Source organism: Sarcophilus harrisii, chromosome 4 (genome assembly GCF_902635505.1).
Source record: "Sarcophilus harrisii chromosome 4, mSarHar1.11, whole genome shotgun sequence".
Lineage (NCBI taxonomy): Eukaryota > Metazoa > Chordata > Mammalia > Dasyuromorphia > Dasyuridae > Sarcophilus > Sarcophilus harrisii.
In genome coordinates this window covers 328,866,295-328,885,536 of record NC_045429.1, presented here as the reverse complement: position 1 = coordinate 328,885,536, position 19,242 = coordinate 328,866,295, and the positions used below count along the sequence as shown (strand labels likewise).

The window sequence follows — 19,242 nt, the reverse complement described above, 5'->3', positions numbered from 1 at the left end:
CACGCCCGCTCCCACGGGCCGCCCGCTGCCACGGGCCGCCTTCTCCCCCGGCCCTCTCCCCGCTCCGCCCCCACCTGCCCGAGGCCTCGTGGGGGCTCCGCGTCCTCGAGCAGCCGCCGCCGCCGGGCGCGCCCATCGCCGCTCTGCGAGGGGGACCCGCGGCTTTAGGCCCCCATTCCCGCGCTCTGGCTCTGGCTCTGGTTCCCGGTTCTCGGCTGCCGGCGCCCGGCGCCCGGTTCCCGACTGCGACGCCCCCGCCCCTTCCGAGGCCCCGCCCCCAGCCCTTCCCCCACCCCCACCCCCGCGTGGCGCTGGCCGAACGGCCGCGAACCCAGAGCGACGGCGGCCCCGCCCCCAACCCTCAGGAGGCCTTGGGGCGCACGCGCTCCTCACTTCACGCGTGGATGGGCGGTGGTGAAGCGCCGGGTCCCGGGGGCGGCGAGGGTCCTCCAGAGACCATCCCGTCCTCCCCCGGACTCGGGCCCATCGCCCGGCGCCCGCCGCTTGCGAAAGAGGAGCTTGGGTCCCTGCTCCTCCCAGCTCCGGGGGTGGGCGGAGCCGCCACTCTGCAGTCTGGAACTCCCCCTTCCTCAAGGTCACAGGAAGTCCTGGGCCAGGCAGGGGAAGGGGAAGGAAGGGCGGGGGAGGAGGGGAGCGCCCAGGGTTCTCCTCCTCCTCCTCGCTCCCGCCCTCCTCTCCCTCCCCTTTCTTCCCTTCCCATGCCTCCCTTCCCTCCCCTTCTTCCTCTCTTCCAACCCCAAGGAGGTCAGAATCGGGAGACCCCGGAGAGCCCTTTTCCGGGGTCAGGAAGACCCGGATTCAAGTTCTGTCCCTGACTGACACTCGCTCACTCACTACCCCCCCCCCCGGCCGCTCTCTGGGGGGGCCCCACAGCGGTTAGATGGGGATCGGCCTCTCTGGGAGGTCCCGTTCGTACACGGAGGCAATCACAAAACAAAAACTCCGGGACGCGCGGCGGGCGGTCCCGCGCAGGGAGGGACACGGGCGGATGGAGCCCAGAAGCGTCAGTCACTGCCTCGCTGGCTGCGTGACCCTGTCCAAGTCACTTCGCCCAGCTTGCCTCCCTCCCGGGTGAACTGGAGGAGGAATCGGCAACCCGCTCCAGCATTTCCCCTCGGACTGCAGGAGGGCCAGACGGTCGGCCGGAGAAGTGACACTTTGCCCAAGGTCACTCAGCTGATGGTGAACCTTGTATACAATGCGTATTTACTTATAACCTAAAACCTTGAAGATTTGCAACACATTTTACATATTGTCTCATTTGACTCGATAACGCTCATGAGCGAGGTACTATTATCACCTTCTTCCGGGGGAGGAAACTAAGTCTTTCCAGCTCATGGCTGATCCAGCGTTTGAAATAAGGCCTTCAGCTTCTGGGTCGTCCATTAAGCCGGATTTGCAAAGACTCGGGATGGGGTGTGCACCACTTTAATAAATTTTCGTTGCCTGATAATAGCTAACATTTATAGCACTTTGCATATGTTAGTTCCTTTGATCCTTACAGCTGCGCCTTGAATGTAGGTAATAATTTATCTCCCTTTACAGGGGTCCTCAAACTTTTTAAATAGGGGGCCAGTTCACTGTCCCTGAGACTGTTGGGGGGCCGGACTATAGTAAAAACAAAAACTTGTTTTGTGGGCCTTCAAATAACGAACCTTACTTAATAGCCCTGGGTGAGGGGGATGATTGACAGCCTCTGCATCTGGCCCAGGGCCATAGTTGAAGACCCCTGAACAGATGAGGAATCTCAAGCTTAGGATCAGGTTAAGTGTGGAGCAGTAGATGGGGGCTGGATGAAATGAGGTCCTCCCTTTGTTTCTCTTCATACAAGCAATTCTTCTGCCTCCAAATCCCAGGGCTATTCTCCAAACTACTAGAAAGAATCCTTGCTCTGCAAGCCTGAACATTGGATTCCAATTCCCTGGTCTTAGTATTTTCCTTCCCTGTGATGTTCCAGAGCCAAGACATTTTTCAGAGGAAAACAAATCAACTTCTCAGTCAACCTTGGGGTAGCTTGTGTGTCTTTAAGAGAAGGATGGTAGTTTGGCTTTCTGACATCACATATCTAGCTATATACAGAGATTGCCCTTTGAGCCTACTTGGAAGCTAGAGCCATCCTCTTATGGGTAGGCTGCCAGGGAAGCATGTGGACTTGGAGGGACCGAGAGGGAGCTTAAAGGAGAAAAGTACTCTGCTCTTCCAGCTAGCCCAGACTTGCTTACTGTCTTGGGGAAACAGGCAGTATTCTCTGGAGTTGGCTTTATGGGAGACACAAACCTTGATGTACTTTTAGGAGTATAGTAATAATTATAATAACCGATAACACAAAACCCTATTCTGTTGTTTCTCCTTGGCATGGAATGTACCTTGAGTCCTCACCGACTACGGCAGGTTTTACCACAATGTAAATGTTTCCAATGTGATTCCAGTAATATTTTCCAATGGAGATATCCACTGAGCCTAAAGTCAAGAAGATTTGGCTTCTGACTCAGATACATTTACTAGTTATGTGACCTTGGGCGGGTCACAACCTCTGTCTCAGTTTCCTCATCTGTAAAATTAGTTAATCATAGTGAAGGGGGAACAGGAAAACTGTGTTTCCTTTACTGAAACTGTGTTCCCCTTTGATCTGTGATCCCTTTTGGAGTCTCAGGTCCTCCTGGGGAAGGCCAGACTTTGAATTCCAATGGGAGATCTGGGCCAGATACCAATAAGCATCTAGGCTTGGGAACTTTGGCTTCCTTTTCAACCTGAAACTTGAGCCTCAAGACTCTTTTTAAAGGGCAGTTTCTGAACTTACTTTTTGCAGGAGGTCCAAAGCAGCTTACTCTGCTTCTAGGACCCTTCCCCCCTTCCCCCAGAAGGCATTCTCTTCTCAGTGCCAGCCTCCATTTCCCTAATAGGACCTTGTTACTAAAGAAGTCAGTCTCAGCAAAATTGGCTTCCTATCCAACATTAAACTTCAATTTTTGCCAATTAATATTTCAGGTTTCATGGATTTCTTCCATGAAGAATCTGTGACTAAAAGGGATTTTAACAACTCTATCACTAACCTCATCACCACTAACCTCATCAATAGCACCTTCCAGGCTTGTGAGGATTAAATGGGATGACAATTGTAAGGTGCTTAGCACATAATAAACACTATATAAATATTAGCAATTATTATTACTAGAAGACTGACCACATGGTGATGATTATTTACTATAAAAAGACATAATATATATTAATATACATCCAATGCATTTTTAAATAACATGTTATCTATTGATATATACACATATATATGTATATACATTTTCACTGTCCCCTATATCTAGAATATTCTCCTTTTTCATCTGTCTCCCATTTTCTCTGTCTTCAGCTATCAACTAAAGTTCCACCTTCTTTGAAAAGCTAAGTAAAGGCAGTGGGGTGAGGTGGGGTGGGGTAGGGTGAGAATGAACTCTTAATAAAATAGAGGAATAGATATTTTGCAATGAAAATTCAGGAACCAACATAAAGTCTTCATCTTAGTTCCTTCTCTCTGAGATCACTAGTCCTCATCTATCGCGTGTGTCGTCTTTGTATATTTCCATTCAACAACAGGAATTTTTTGCCTTTCTTTGTATCCCAATGATTAGCATAATGCTAATAAATGTTACTTTTAGGTGTTTAATAAATGCTACTCAGGGGCTTAATAAATGCTACTTGGCTGATTGATTGACTTAATGGAATACCTAATCATATCAATCATTCTGGTGTAAATAAAACCAGAAAAAAGAAGTTGCAAAGAAAAGAGTTTGCTAAAGTAGGTTTTCTCCTACACCCAGAGGCAACAAGAAACACTATATAAAGGACTATTTGGTTATCACATATTACAATACTAATGATAAGTATTTGCAAAAAGACCATAATGAAAAAATGTCTAGCTTATGTTGAAAAGGAAGTTGTAGAAAAATTCTAAGAAAAATGTGACAAGGCTCTCAAAATTAAGGCTTCTTAACCTTTTGGGGGGGGCAATCTGATGAGTCCTAGGGGCCCCTTCATTAGGATAATGTTTTTAAAGGCATAAACTCTGGCAGAAGAAAAAAAATGATGGAATTAAGAGATTTTAGCTATAGGAGGAAAACCAGTATGAATGCCTCAAAGAAAGCTGAATTTAGTCAACTGTCTGAATAGTATGGGACCTAAGCTAACAAAAAGTTTAAAAAGACTTTAAATAGTGAGATCCTGGCTAGCTAGGTGGGTGTTAACAGAGAAACCTTGAAGCTCTGATAAGATTACTAACACTTCCAGAGACAAGTAGTGAAGGACATAGATAGGACTTTTTCAACCTTAAGTAAGCCTTTTGTTCTTAAATAGGCCTTTTGTTTTTAAGTAGGCCTTTTGTTCAAGTGGAGTTTCTTTATTGTCCCACATCTCTGGGAGTCTTTGGAAACCCCATTTTACTGTATCCAATCATAAAGTCAAATTATGATGTCAAGCCTCCCCTCCCCCAAGGTTAAATTTCCCCTACAAATATGCTCAAAGCCTATGCCATCTCTGCTAAAAATTCTTTTTTTTTTAGCCTACCATCTTCCTCATGGTATCCTCATCTTTTCCTCCCTATCTTTCTCCTTGTTAAAGCAAACTCTTTTAGGGTGTTAAGTCCCAGTTTTTGTTTTGTTTTTTTGAAAAACAAAAACACAATGATAGAATAAATATATAGGGAAGAAAAAAATTTAGCCTCCAAGCCCCAAGATAAATTGGAAAATATAAGCAATCAAAATGTATATTCCTTTGGATAGAGCAATGGGCATGGCTCTCCAACATGAACTGAGGGAAAAAAGGAGGAGGAGGAATACAGAATTGCCTAACTGAAACTGGCCAGTTTGGGAGGGCAGCCAGGGCATCTATTGCTACGAACAGATTGTTGTCAACTCAAACTTTAATCAAAAACAGAATGCCAGCCCTGAAAATTATAATGGACCAAAGAGACATTAAAAACAATGATAATAGTTAGAACTATTAAGGCATTATCCAAAGATTTTTTTAAAATGGATGAAAGAATAAGAAATATAAATATACATTAAAAAAGGCCTGGAAAAGAGATTAAGGATAGCTTAACTAAGAATTATCTTAATATTTTAAAAAAAAAAAAAAAGACTTGGATACTATAGTTTAAGAAATTATAACTGAAAATTGCCCAGAACTGTTAGAATAAGAGAGCAAAATGATGACTTGTTTCCTTTTATACCTTCCTTCCTTCCTTCCTTCCTTCCTTCCTTCCTTCCTCTCTCTCTCTTTCTCTCTCTCTCATATATATACATATATATATACACACACATGCATATATATATACACATACATGTATATATATATACACACACACACATATATACACAAATATGTGTGTGTGTGTGTGTGTGTGTGTGTGTACAAAGGGGAAACAGGAGGGAACAAGGACATGGGGAGGGGAAGAAAGGATTTTAAGAGGGAGGGCAGGATAGGTAAGGGAATAATCATAATCAAAACAAACTCAAATGTCAGAGAGAGGAACATGAAGGAGAAATTAAAAGGAAGGAAAGAAATTAAGAACATGAGATGAGAGGCAAGGCAAGGGGAAGAAAAAAAATCACGAGAGAATGGAAATAGACTGTTTCATGTATAGATCACAAGTATCTGGCAACCTCTCTCCTCTTAACACTGTAAAAAGTAAGAATAAGAGCAAAGAAAGGGGAAAGTACAACAGGGAAAGGATGTAGGCATATATAAGATAAACAATAATAATCTTGAATATGAATGATATGACTATATTGATAAAATATTAGAGCAGAGTATATTAGAAACAGAATCTAATAGTGTGTTATTACAAGAAATACACTTGAAACCCAAAGATTCACACTCAATTAAAATGAGGAGCTGGGGAAAATAATATCCTTCAGCCAAAATAAAAAACAAAATAAAAAAGCAAAACAAAATCCTTCAGATACGGCTATGAAATGAAAGATGAGGAAACATAATTAAAAGAGATAAGAAGGTAAATTGCATTATACTCAAAAAGGAAGCCTAGCAGAAAGAAGTACAATCAGGTTCAACCTCAGCTCCTCCAAACAAATCTAGAAAGGACATGACAATGCATGTAATTGAGAAATCAAAGAAAAAAAAATCATAGTGGGTTATTTTTCCAGTCCAGAGAGGCATAGGGAGATAGAGAGGTCTGCAGGCCCAGTAGGGCCTGTAGTGACATCATTCGAATGCAGGGAGAGTCCATGTACTAAAGAAGAAAAGGTCAAAAGTATGACACAATGGAGTCTAAATTTATATAGGGTGAAAGAATAGATGCCAACTAGCAGCTCAACCAACTAGCACTATCCAGTTCTAAGTCACAGATCCAGGGCTGATTGAAGAGGAGACTTGTACTCATGAGAGGCATTCCAGAATGAAAAGTCACAGGATTGAGGCTGTGTACAGAGCAAGGAACAAATTAAGACTACAGGAGTAGAACTGATGAGGTTTAGATTTAGGGAACCAAAATGAAATAGGGTTTCTGGTGGTCAGGGAATTAAATGATAAGGTCTAGTGGCAGGTTTGGGGTTCAGGGAACCAAATGGAGAGGTTTGGCTTCCCTACACTCCCTTGGGATTTGGCACAAAGGTAGGAAGTTTTGGGGAACCCCCTTCTGGCGGCACAGAGGTTCTCTGTAAAGGAATTTACAGACCCGAAAACCTAGATTGATAAAAGGATTTATTATGGGGATTGGAAGTAAGGTTAGAAATCCTGACAGAGAGGCATAAAGTCTGGTTAGGGAAATAGGTGAGGGTAAAGAGAGGATGGCACTGGAAGGAGTATTCTAGTGAAATATCAGCTTCAGCTCCCAGTCCAAACTGAAATGTTTTACAAGATGGAAATCCCAAACCAAAGGGGAACCTGCAGTTCTGTCACTTTGAACCAGCAAACATATTCCACTAGTTGATAGTGCCTGAGTCCAACAATAGTCTAACAGAACTTCAACCATGGGCAAACTCACAGATGTGTTGCTCAGACCCAAACCTAGGTCAGAAAGTTGCAGAGCTCAGACCATGTGGACAGCAATCAGACTTTGCCCTGGCTCAATTCATTTTTGGGAGCAGTGAGAGCTTGGAAATTTCTAGCCTAAATTTCTCTGGAAAGCCCTATATAACACACAAAACCTCAAAAAAACAGTAATAGGCACCTAAATGACACAAGCTCAGCCCAGACATTCCCTCCAGAAGTGTACAGAGCCCTCCCCTAATTTAAAGTCCAAAGTCAACAAGCAGGCAGGAAGAATGAGGGAAAAAAAAATCCCATCATAAAAACTATTATGGTGACAAGAATACGTAAGGCACAAACCAGGAAAGAAGAATAACTCCAAAGCATCTACAATAAAATTCTAAAGCAATAAAGTTAGGCACAAATTCAACTAAAATTCCTGGGTGAGATGAAGTAAAAGTTTTTTAAAACTTTTTTTTTTTTTAATAAATGAAAAAAAATACTAGAAAAGTAATTAAAGTTATAGAAGAGAGAACTGGAATAGGAACCAATAGCCTAGCACAAGCAGAATACTACTTTACCCAAGCAACTAACTCCCTAAAAATTAGAATGGATCCAACAGAAGGTAACGACTACATAGGACAACAACAACAAAAATAAAATTAAAAGACTAAAAAAAAGAAAGAAAAAAAAGAAAAAATGCAAAATATCTCATGGCAAAAACTACTGACCTAGAAAATAGAGGAGAGATAATTAAGAATCATAGAACTATCTCAAAGGTATGACCAAAAAAGTCTAGTCATCCATCCTATTTCAAGAAATCATATAAACTGTCCAGACCTCCTTTTTAGAGGTAAAAGTAAAAATAGACTCAGCTTTCTGAAAAAAAAAAAAAAAAAAAAAAAAAAAAAAAACTTATAGGAGTATTATGGCCAAAATCTAGAACTTATAAGTCAAAGAAAAAAAATATTTAAGAGCCACAGTCAGAATCATATACTATTTACCATTCACCACTATAAAGGATCAGAAAGCTTGGAATATGATATTTCAGAAGGCAAAAAATATAGTCCTACAACCAAGCATGGTTGTAAGTGTAGATTGCAAAACTGAGTGTAATCCTATCAGGAAAACTTTACTTTTAACAAATAAGATAACCTCTAAGTATTCCAAATGAAAAGACCAGAGCAAAATAGAAATTGTAAAGAGCAAACATTGGATTCAAGAGAAAGATAAAAAGGAAGGGAATGAGAAACATTGGCAGGGGTAGGGAAGAATGATAAGAGGAAGGGCGAGGTAAGGGAGGTAGTGATCAGAAGCAAAACAGATTTTTGAGGAAAGAAGGCAAAGAGAAGAATAAATAGAAGAAAATGGGATAGAGGAAAATTACAGTAATTGTAATTAAGAACATGAAAGGGATGAACTCACCCTAAAATAAAAGCAGATTAGAAACCAGAATCCAATGATATGTTATATACAAAAGTGACACTCAAAACAGAAAGACATTGATAAGAGTTAAAAGACTGAAGCAAAATTCCCTATGCTTCAGTTGAAGTAAAAAAGACAAGGCAACAATCATGATCTCAAACAAAGCAAAAGCAAAAACAGACATAATTTTAAAAGGGGCAGCTAGATGTAGCAATTGGTAGAACATCAGCCTTGAATTCAAACCTGATCTCAGACACTTAACACTTCCTAGCTTGTGTGATCCTGGGCAAGTCACTAAACCCTAATTACCACACACACACACACACACACACACACACACACAAACATAGAAACATGAAATTTTTTTTTAAATACTTCATTGAAAATGAAGTAAAATAAAAAAAATTTACAGCAACTTACTCTGATTAAGATCTCATATCTGAAATATCTGAGCATAGAACTGAGTCTATTTTATAAAAATAAGAGCTCTTATAAATTTTTGATTCTACTTCATTGTCACTAGTCATTAGAAAAAGGCAAACTAAAACAACTCTGAGTTACCACTTTATACTTCTCAGAAATGACAAATGTTGGAGGGAATTAGGGGATAATAAGTACACTAATGAACTTCTGGTGGAATAGTAAAGTGGTCGAACTATTCTGAATAATAATTTGGAACTATACAAAAAGAGCTATCAAATCATACATACCTTTTGATCCAGTAATACAATTTACTAGATCTATATCCCAAAGAGATCAAAGGAAAAAGAAAAGAAACTATATATGTAAAAAATATTTGTAGTAGCTCTTTTTTTTTTTTTTTTTTTTTTTTTTTGTAGTGGCAAAGAATTAGAAATTGAGGGAATAGCCGTCAATTTGTGAATGACTGAATTAGTTGTGGCATATAATTGTGATGGAATATTATTGTGCTATAAGAAATGCTAAAAGAGTGATTTTAGGAAAAATGGCAAGAACTATATGAAAAGAACTGGGAGATCACTACGAATATTAACAGCAATGTTGTTATGATAATCAGTTGTGAAAGACAACTCCTGACCAATATAATGATCCAAGACAAATCCGAAAGACTCAAAATGAAAAAAATGCTATCCATCTCTAGAGAATTTGAAAACTGATGAGTTCTGAGTACAAATTGAAATATAGTGTTCTCTATTTTTCTTGCTTTTTAAAATATGGCAAATACAGAAATGTTTTGCATGATTTCACCCATATAAGTTATAAATTCTTGCCATCTCAGTGAGTATGGGAGACAGGGAGGAATTTGGAACTCAAAATTTAAAAAGAAAACTGTTAAAAATACAATTTTTTTTGAAAAAAATAATAAAATGAAGAGTTGGGTCAGATTAGTGTCTTCCAGACATTTTGAAATTTTATCCCAACAAGGAACTGGAAATTGAGTGGATGCCCATTAGTTGAGGAATGGCTGAATAAGTTATGGTATATGAAGGTAATGGAATATTATTGTTCTATAAGAAATGATGAGCAGGCTGATTTTAGGAAAGCCTGGAAAGACCAACATGAACTGATTCTGAGTAAAGTGAGCAGAACCAAGAAAATATTGTATACAATAACGTGATGATCAATGGCGAGGAACTTGACTCTTCTCAGCAATATAGTGATTCAAGGCAATTCTAATAGACTTAGGATAGAAAATGCTATACCCATCTAGAGAAAGAAGAATGGAGACTGAACATGAATAGAAGCACAATATTTTCACTTATTTTTTCTTTCTTGTAGTTTTTCCCTTTTGGTCTGATTTTTCTTACAGAACCTGACAAATATGGAAATATGTTTTAAAGGACTGCATATATTTAACCTTAGGGAGGGGAAGATAATAGAGAGAAATAAAAACATTTTGGAACTAAAAATCTTACAAAAATGAGGGTTAAAAATTATCTTTATATATATTTGGAAAATCAAAATATTATTTAAAAAAAAAAAAAGAAATTTTGTCCTAAGTCAAATATCAGTAAGACATTTCTACCTTAAATACTAAAAGAAAGGGCAGCTAGGTGGCGCAGTGGATAGAGCACTAGCCCTGAAGTCAGAGAAATACACAGTAATTGTAATTATGAGTATGAAGGGGATGAACTCACCCATAAAATGGAAGCAGATTAGAAACAAGAATCCAACGATGTTACATACAAAAGACACACTCAAAACAGAAAGACATTGACAAGAGTTAAAGGACTGAAGCAAAATTTCCTATGCTTCAGCTGAAGTAAAAAAGACAAGGCAACAAAAATTATCTCAGACAAAGCAAAAGCAAAAATAGACATAATTTTAAAAGGGGCAGCTAGATGTAGCAGTTGGTAGAGCACCAGCCTTGAAGTCAAGAGGACTTGAGTTCAAATCTGATCTCAGACATTTAACACTTCCTAGCTATGTGACCTTGGGCAAGTCACTTAACCCCAATTGCCTCAGCAAATAAAAAATAAATAAAATTTTAAAATACTAAAAGGAATTAACAATGGATGGGTCAATGTTCTTATTGATGTGGATATTTGCCACATTACCATCTGTCTGCAATGTTCACATGTGTGACTTCTGTTCATGTCCATTGGTCAGGGAATTCCATCTTCAGGTTTAGGACTCCTTCCTTAAGATTCCTTGACATCATGTGCAGACCAGCAGCATATTCCAGTCATTTATCAGTTTTTAATCACATGTTTAGACGGCTTTTTTTTTTTTCCTGATGATATCCTTTAGCTTCTCAGACACAATTTTTAATTGGCAATATACTGCAGCCTACTTATGCCCATTACATATTTATTCATTGTCCATTGAGTGACCTTCAGTTTAATTATTCAGACATTGTAGTATTCTATGGCTGGTAGTCATACAGCATTGTCAGGAGAATACTATTAAAATGATGGATCTCTGCTTTATTATTTCTCAAAGGCAATGCAACTGCTTTCTTCCTACTGTTCTATTCTGGTTTTGAAAGATGTATTTCTCAATAACCTTCTGATTATTAACATCAACCAAAATTTAAAGCTGGAAGATGTAGGCTCATCAAATGTGTTAACAATCTTCATGGAGGATATCTATGAGGAAGAGGAATTCCTATAGATATAGAGCCTCTCCAAATTCTCCTGTTGTTAAATGGCATCATGCTGGTTACATTAACCCCTAAACCAGTTGTTTAGATTCATCAACAATCAACTCTCAAGAATTGTGCATATATTTTCATATATGAAAAACCAAGTGGGCAAAAACTCCCATTTTTCTATATTATGAAGTCCAATGGACAATCCATCCTGATCCATTAATACATATATCTTGCAGAGATACTAAAGGTAGACAATAAGCAGACTTGTTCAGTCATTTCAGTAATGTCCAACTCTTTGTGATATCACTTGGGATTTTCTTGGCAAAGATATTGGAATGCTTTGCCACTTTCTTCAGTTTATTTTACAAATGTTGAAACTGAGATAGGCTGAAGTGAATTTCTCAGAATCACACAGCTAGTAGGTATATGAGGTTGGATTTGAACTCATAGTGAGTCTTTCTGACTCCAAATGTGGAATTCTATCTACTGCCATCACCAAGCTGCTCCAATATGCTGAGACCAGAAATGAAAATAGGTTTTTAAAAAATAGACAAAAATTCCAGGGTCAGAATCACAGAAGCAGTTTTGAGATGCTGAAAATAATTCTGGATAATGAAAGAGAGGCTATCCTAGGCTATTTACTTCCCCACTTAGAACTCATGTGGAAATGTTCATGGTTGCCTCATATTAAAGGTCCCTTTTGTAGGTAAGAGTTCTCTACCCTTCCCCTGCCCCCACACTATCATTAAGTGGATGTAGAAAGGAAGAGGCCAGCTTTAAACATTTCCTTTCCTTCCTCCCTTTTCTTTTACCACTTCCCCCTGCCTTCTCTTACCTCCTCAGTCCATCAAATTTATATTTAATTAGGAAGAGGGGAATCTTATCCTTTTGAAGCTCTTCCCATGGTCCATTGTGGATCTTAGTTTGAAGATCTATGCATCAATAGTTATCAAAGTAGAATATAGGAAAATTCAGGTATGACTTCAAAGTATTGGTAAACCACCAATTAATGGATCACTGTAAAATGGTCCATTATGAGTTTGTCTTGAAAACAATTGTACCATTCCCTACATCTTTTTAAACTCAACCTTCTTCCACCCTTCCTGATCCCAGTGCTGGATTCATTTGGCTTCAGCAGATGTCTGATGTCAGGCAAGTACCCTGAAAGTTCAGTAACTATGAAGGCAAAATACCTTGACCCTACTTTTGCATCACTCACATCATCTAGCACAGGGACTATTAATTTGGAGTCTGTGAACTATTTTTCAATTTTTTTAATAATGACGTTTTAATATAATTGGCTTAATTTATAACACCATGCATTTTATCTCTCTATTTATATATTAATCATTTTTAAAAGTTCTAAGAGGACCTTAAAATCTTTTACCTAGAAGAAATGAGGGAGAGACTTAAGAGAATTTTCTAACACCTTCCTTTCTCTCCTCAGGGCTATGCTTTTTTTTTTTTTTTTTAATTTAGTAGCCTTTTATTTACAGGTTATATGCATGGGTAACTTTACAGCATTAACAATTGCCACACCTCTTGTTCCAATTTTTCACCTCTTACCCCCCCACCCCCTCCCCCAGATGGCAGGATGACCAGTAGATGTTAAATACATTAAAATATAAATTAGATACACAATAAGTATACATGACCAAAACGTTATTTTGCTGTACAAAAAGAATCAGACTCTGAAATATTGTACAATTAGTTTGTGAAGGAAATCCAAAATGCAGGTGGGCATAAATATAGGGATTGGGAATTCAATGTAATGGTTTTTAGTCATCTCCCAGAGTTCTTTCTCTGGGCGTAGCTGGTTCAGTTCATTCCTGCTCCATTGGAAATGATTAGGTTGATCTCGTTGCTGAGGATGGCCAGGTCCATCAGAATTGATCATCATATAGTATTGTTGTTGAAGTATATAATGATCTCCTGGCTCTGCTCATTTCACTCAGCATCAGTTCATGTAAGTCTCTCCAGGCCTTTCTGAAATCATCCTGTTGGTCATTTCTTACAGAACAGTAATATTCCACAATATTCATATACCACAATTTATTCAGCCATTCTCCAACTGATGGACATCCACTCAGTTTCCAGTTTCTGGCCACTACTAAAAGGGCTGATCAGGGCTATGCTTTATGATTCTTGCCAGATTTGAACTCAGGTTCTTTTGACTTCAGGGCTGGTGCTCTATCCACTGAACCACCTAGCTGCCCCATATCAGTTACTTTTTAATTGTCATTTTTTTTTATTCTCATCCTTTTTTAATCCCTCAGTATATTTGATACCACTTCCCACCCTCCTTTCCTCCTGAATACTTTCCTCTTTGTTTTCATGACTTTATTCTTACTTGATTTTCTTTATGCTTGGATGATTATTCTTCAAATTCTTCACATTCCCTAACTATGGGTAAACTCCCAAGCCTCTCCTATGCCCTCTTCTCCTTTCTTTTTATATTCTCTCAGTTGATGATCTCATCAGCATTCATTCGATTTTTTTTATCTCTATTAAGATGACTGTTATATTTCCATATCTTTCTCTCTCCTAAACTTTAGTCCATAAACTGCCTATTGGAAGATTTTAATTGGATGGCTTACTAATAGCTAGATGTAGCTAGATAGTCAGTTGGCCTAGAGTCAAGAAGACCTGAGTTCAAATTTGACCTCAGACATTTACTAGCTATGTGACCCTGGACAAGTCATATAATCTCAATTTCTTCATGTATAAAATGGGGAAAACAATAGCACCTACTTCCCAGGGTTATTGTGAAGATCAAATGAGATAATAATTGTAAAGAACTTAGTACATAGTAAATGCTAATACATAGTAAGTGCTATTAAATGTTAGCTACTAGATATTTTCTAATCTTATTTATTTAATATTTTACTTTTTCCCAGTTACATGTAAAAACAATTTAAACATTATTTTTTCAAATTTTGAGATCCAGATTCGACAATCTATTTTTCTACAAGCATTTCAAATTCAATGTATAAAACACAATCCATCATCTTTTCTCCAAAACTCCACTCTCACAGACTTTTAAAATTTTTGTTGAAAGTATCCCTTTATGGATCTGTATGTGTACGAATGTTTGTGGCAGCCCTCTTTGTAGTGGCCAGAAACTGGAAACTGAGTGGATGCCCATCAACTGGAGAATGGCTGAATAAATTGTGGTATATGAATATTATGGAATATTATTGTTTGTTAAGAAATGACCAACAGGATGATTTCAGAAAGGCTTACACGAGCCTTTGGAGTGGCTGAGACTTGGAGAGACTTACACGAACTGATGCTGAGTGAAACGAGCAGGGCCAGGAGATCATTATATACTTAAACAACAATACTATATGATGACCAATTCTGATGGACCTGGCCATCCTCAGCAATGAGATGAACCAAATCAATTCCAATGGAGCAGTAATGAACTGAACCAGCTATGCCCAGTGAAAGAACCCTGGGAGATGACTAAGAACAATTACATTGAATTCCCAATCCCTATATTTTTGCCTGCCAGCATTTTTGATTTCCTTCACAGGCTAATTGTACAATATTTCAGAGTCCGATTCTTTTTGTAGAGCAAAATAACAGTTTGGTCATGTATAATTATTGTGTATCTAATTTATACTTTAATATATTTAACATCTACTGGTCATCCTGCCATCTGGGGGAGGGGGTGGGGGGAAGGAAGGGAAAAATTGGAACAAGAGGTTTGGCAATTGTCAATGCTGTAGTTACCCATACATATAACCTGTAAATAAAAGGCTATTAAAATTTTTTTAAAAATTAAATTGAACCTGAAAACCAAAAAAAAAAAAAAAAGTATCCCTTTATTTCCCCTAACTCAAGTTTGCAATTTCAGAATCACCCTCAATTCCTCATCCTATAAACTCATTAAATTGACAAATCTTGACATTTATGCCTCCTTTTTTGGTTAACTGTGCTCTTCTGTTTTTGTTATAAGAGTATAACACTTTTAGTGACAGCTAGGTGGTGCCATAATGCACAGAGCATTGGACTTGGAGTAAGAAAGACCTGAGTTCAAATATGGCAGACTAGCAATGTGAATCCCAAGCAAGGCATTTAATTGCTATTTATCTCAGTTTCCTTATCTATTAAAAAGTGAAAATAATAATAATAATAATGTAATTGTGAGGATAAAATGAGATAGTATTTGTACTATCTCCTCACCTCTGTCTTTTAGAATGATTAGTTTTCTGATTTTTTAATTTTTATTTTGATCCAGCAGTGTCTCTACTGGATCTGTATCCCAAAGAGATCATAAAACAAGGAAAAGGACCCACAAGTAAAAAAATATTTGTAGCAGCCCTTTTTTAGGCAGCATGGAACTGGAAACTGAGAGGATGTCCGTCATTTGGGGAATGGCTGAATAAAGTATAGTATAAGAATGTTATGGAATATTATTGTTCTATAAGAAAGGATCAGCAGGATGATTTCAGAAAGGCCTGGAGAATTTTACATGAACTGATACTAAGTGAAGTGAGTAGAACCAAGAGAATATTGTACACAGCAACAAGATTATGTGTAATTAATTGTGACAGACTTGGCTCTTTTCAACAGTGAGGTAATTCAGGTCAATTACAATAGATTTCTGATGGAACAAGCCATCTGCATCCAGAAAGAGAACTATGGGGACTGAATGTGGATCACCACACAGTATTTTCATCTTTTTTGATTTTTCTCTCTCAATTTTTTTCCTTTTTGATCTGATTTTTCTTGTGCAGCATGATAAATGTGAAAATATAAATATAGAAGAATTGCACATGTTTAACCTGTATTGGATTACTTGCTGTCTAGGGGAGAGGGGAAAAGGGAGAAGGGGGAAGAAAAATTTGGAATACAAATTTTTACAAGAGTTAATATTGAAAACTATCTTTGCATGTATTTTGAAAATAAAAAGTTATTATTAAAAATTTTTAAAAGAAATTATAAGAGGGGGGAAAAAAAGAATCACTAGTTTCTTTCAAAACCTACCTCATATGCAATCTTCTACCCAAAATCTTTGCTGATTCCCCCATCAGTCAGTGTTTTCCTCTTCAAATACTCGTGTGTGGGTGTGTGTATATAGCACACATGCAGGCGCACACACATACATATACATGTGTGTGCATACATGCCTATATACATTCATATATGTATATGCACACAAACATAATATACTCACATATGTATACATTGTCTTTCCAGATAGTACCTAAACTCCTCATGGGTAGTTTTTGTCTTTGATCTCTAGAGTTTCACTATTTATCTCGTGCTCAATTACATCATTATTGCTTGATTGACCAAATCACAAGGCTACTCCTCCAAGCAGGAGCCAAAGCTTTCCTTTAAGATTCCAGAGGTATTTATCAATGGCTTTTCACATTCAATCACCTCATATGGATAAATATACAACTTACATGAGAAAAACATCTTACCTATGGGAACCATCCACAGGAAAGTATATAAAATAGAGAGAAGGTGAAGAACTTACAGGAATGTATGAATTCTTTTTCTGTATTTTATTTTCATTATTTCTGGGTTTCCCCTATGACCCATATAATATATGCAGGCTCATATTTACTTGAGCCTTGGCCAGCTATAAACACATTTACTTATCCTGAGCTGATGATATTTATCAGTATTTGACATTTATCGATATTTAGTCTATTAGCTTAACCACTATCTGCTTGATTAAGCCTGAGGGCCTGATTTTCTGTTTCCTAGAAATCAGGAGATTTCGGGGGAAACAGAAACTTTCCGTTCCAATCTCTCAGAATAGCAACAACCAATTAGATGCCTCCCCCTCCCTTTCTCAATACTCTCTTACTTGTGATGTAATCGCTTGTATAAAGCTATGTATCTTTAATACTTCTTTAGCCCTCCTACCATGAGCTTTCTCTTCCTTATCTCGTGATCCTCTGGAGGTTTTCAATAAACAACTTTTCTGCTTTTTACTGAATGATCTCTGAGTAGTCATTTTGGGTAAGGGTCTTTTACATCCTTCACAAAAGGAATATGAAAACAATTCCTGCTCATTTGTTTTACAAGTAATTGTTGCTTAAGAAAGAAAGAAAAACAACAAAAAAATTTTTGCTTAAAAAAAATTCTGGAAAATTTTTTTTAGGCTTTTCTAGGTTTTCAGGATATAACTCTCTAATTGTTCTACTTTTTTGATTACTTCTTCTCAATCTCCTCTGGTAGATTCTCATTCATATAATACTGTCTAACTTGAGCTATCTCCCAGCAATCTGTCCTGGGCCCTCTCCTCTTTTCCCCCTATCCACTTCTCTTGGTATGCTCTGTAACCTGACTCTAATATAGGAATGCCCATTTTAGTTCTTTTTTGAGAAGAAGATCATCCTTCTTGATGATCTCATCAGGTCCCATAGATTTAATTACTATTACTATCAGGGATGATGGTCTGAGATTTGGGAAAAAAGAAAAAGAAAAACAAAAACAAAAACCTTTGGACTTTGCTCCCCTTACCCTTCATGGTTATCTTCCTCCTTATGAATGTAAGTTCCTTGGTGACAAGGACTAGCTATGTAAAGAAAGGTGGAGATTCACGTTCTGTAATTTTTATAACAATTAATGGAGAATGGGAGGAGAGATTTGCCCTTCAGGATAGCAAATAAAACACTGTCTTTGTGGTTTCAAAAGTGTGTCTGCTAACTTAGGCACCCATTCCTGCAAGAATGTAAAATAAATCTTTCTTGGATCCATCAAGGAATCAGTGAAGCTCTTGGTAAGATATTTTGTATCTCATACCCTATATCCAAGCTTTGCCAAAACCTGTTAATTTCACTCTTGCAACATCTGTAGAAAACACCCCCTTCTCTCTTCTATCACTAATTTTGGCCCTCATCACCTCACTCCTGGATTGTTACAATAGTCTGCTGGAGGGTCTGCAGCCTCTTCTCTCCCCATCCTCAGGCATTCTCCATTCAGCTACTAAAGTGATTTTCAGAAAACACAGGTCCAATCATGTTATCCCTATTCAATGAACTCTAATGATGACGTCCTGGATAACTAGGTGGCTGTTAGCCAAGAAAGCTAGTTCAGTGAGTCCAGAAGATAGATCCAGAAAGGGGCCCAATTCCTGATGGGATGAGTGAAAAAAAAGTGTGGAACTAGAGAAAGACTTGGTGAAGTAGGAGGTAGGGAGAGTAGGGGAGAAAATAAAGTAAGAAGGATAGGATAAAAAGAAAAGCTGAGAAAGAAAATAGTGAGTAAAAATAAGATGGAGGGAAATTAACAAATAATAATTATAACTTTCACTGTGAATGGGATGTTTATAACAACTCTTTTCGTAATGACAAAAAACTGGAAATTGTAGGGATGGTCTATCAATTAGGCAATGACCGAACAAGTTGTGGTGTATGGTTATGATGGAATTGTTATGTGTTATGAGAAAGTTATGTGTTATGAGAAAGATGAGCTCATTTTTCTTAGATAGGTGGAAAGACTTGCACCAAAATGATAAAGAGTGAAGTGAGCCAAACCAAGACAATATTGCATATAAAAACAATATTGTTTTAAGAACAACTTTGAGCAATTAAATCATTTTGACTACTTAAATACACAAATTAAAAATAAAGGCCATATTAAGAGATGCTATCTGCATCTGGAGAAAGAACTAAAAAAATAGAAATATGCATAGAATGATTTTACATATAATTATGTGTGTGTACGTATTTGTGTCTAATGATAGCCATCTCTAGGGCAAGGAGGGGGAAGGGGAAAAGAAG

The 19,242-nt window shown here is 38.0% G+C and overlaps 1 protein-coding gene across 3 annotated transcripts in view; it reads right to left on the bottom strand.

Moving 5' to 3' along the window:
• Positions 1–19,242, bottom strand: part of SLC25A39 (solute carrier family 25 member 39) — a 41,133-nt gene that overhangs the window by 4,860 nt on the left and 17,031 nt on the right. The window contains exon 1 of one of the 3 annotated variants that reach the window (XM_031966017.1): positions 394–573. The exons of 1 other annotated variant lie outside the window; for it this stretch is intronic. The gene's annotated coding sequence lies outside the window, so the exon portion shown is untranslated. Of the gene's footprint in view, positions 1–74; positions 303–393; positions 574–19,242 lie in introns of those variants that run through there. One more of the 3 variants, XM_031966015.1, reaches the window with a different exon arrangement.